This window comes from Melampsora larici-populina (assembly GCF_000204055.1).
Source record: "Melampsora larici-populina 98AG31 unplaced genomic scaffold MELLAscaffold_113, whole genome shotgun sequence".
Classification (NCBI taxonomy): Eukaryota; Fungi; Basidiomycota; class Pucciniomycetes; order Pucciniales; family Melampsoraceae; genus Melampsora; species Melampsora laricis-populina.
The window spans coordinates 81,111-82,670 of record NW_006768877.1 but is presented as its reverse complement, the minus strand read 5'-3'; positions in this window follow the sequence as shown (position 1 = coordinate 82,670).

Genomic DNA, 1,560 nt, shown 5'->3' with positions numbered 1-1,560 from the left:
TGTCATTACAAGAACCAACAGTCAACAATGTGGACTATTTACCGCAAGAACACCCTAACTGGACGCTTATTAGTCCTACTCCAGCAGCAAGGAATACCAACGCACGACCCAGAGCGTGCCTATACATACGAAAAGACCTCAACGCTCAAATTAACCCACTCCAATCGGCCTCACGAGACATTGCGGCGTGTACAATCACATTTACATCCGGTTTCGTGCTGCTTGTTATCAGTGTGTACAACGACCCGTCAATCTTCTCAGGCTTTGAAGCTTACAACGCTTTGATGAAAAACATCCCCCTCAGTATCCAGCTTCTACCGACAATCATCAATACTGACTGCAATTTACACTCATCTTTATGGAACCCCCCTCACTTATCCACGCAGGACAAAGACGCGGAACGTCTGGTGGACCTGATGTCCAATTGGGACATGCACTTGCGCTCGCCGTGCGGAATCCCAACATTTGGAGTTGGATCAAGCACCACCTTGGGCACCTCAATCGACCAGACGTGGGTCAACGAATTACTGGATGACGTAATCCAACAATGTTTCATAGACGAGGAATCCATTACCAGCCACTTCTCCGACCACCAGGCCTTAATCACTACTCTCCTCATCCGATCTGACTTGCCTACCAACACCGCCACCGCTCGCACCCAGAAGAACTGGAAGAAAGCCGAGATGATCGACCTGAAAACCGAAATACAGCTCAACCTACCGAGAATCCGTCCGCTGACGACTAGAGCCCTGATTGAAGAATTTGACCGAGAGCTTACCGACGTCATCACTAAAGCCCTCGACAACAACTCCCCTTGGAAACCACCCGCGGGTAAACACAAGAAGTGGTGGAATCCCACGATCCTCGAGCCCCTAAGGACCGAGAGCATCATGAAGAAAACATGACTCGATGTAGACCGCAAGGCCTTCAGGAAGGCTCGCAACGACTTCAAAACAGCAGTCAACAAGGCAAAGGAAAGTAACTGGAGGATCTACCTCTCGACACTGACTCATGCCAACCTCTTCCAAGCGAAGAAGTACGCTTCCGGCCGACAACCATCCCAGGTCATCAACACATTGATCACTACTGACGGAACTACTTGTACGTCGAACGATGAGAAAGCTGACGCCCTATTTAGGGCTACTTGCGTCGCCACAGCCCCTTGCGACTTGGACGACACCACACCCCTCTACTTCCCGCTTACCGAAGAATCAAAACCTTCAATTTCGGTCATGCCTCGACTACTCGACTCTCTTTCCAAGGATTCACTCAAAGAGATAGTAACCAGAAGCCCCCCACTGCGAGCACCAGGCAACGACGGCTTCCAGAACTGGGTTTGGCAGTCACTGTGGCCGGTGGTAAGCAGACATGTCTTGGCCCTTTTTCAATGCATCACCATTACAGGTATTTTCCCAAAACGCTGGAAAGAGGCAAGAACAATCATGATACCCAAGCCGGGCAAATCCGACTACACCACCCCCTCCTCATACCGTCCAATCGCCCTCCTCAACACGCTCAGCAAGTTATACGAGAAGCTCATCACTATTCACCTTTCTCAAC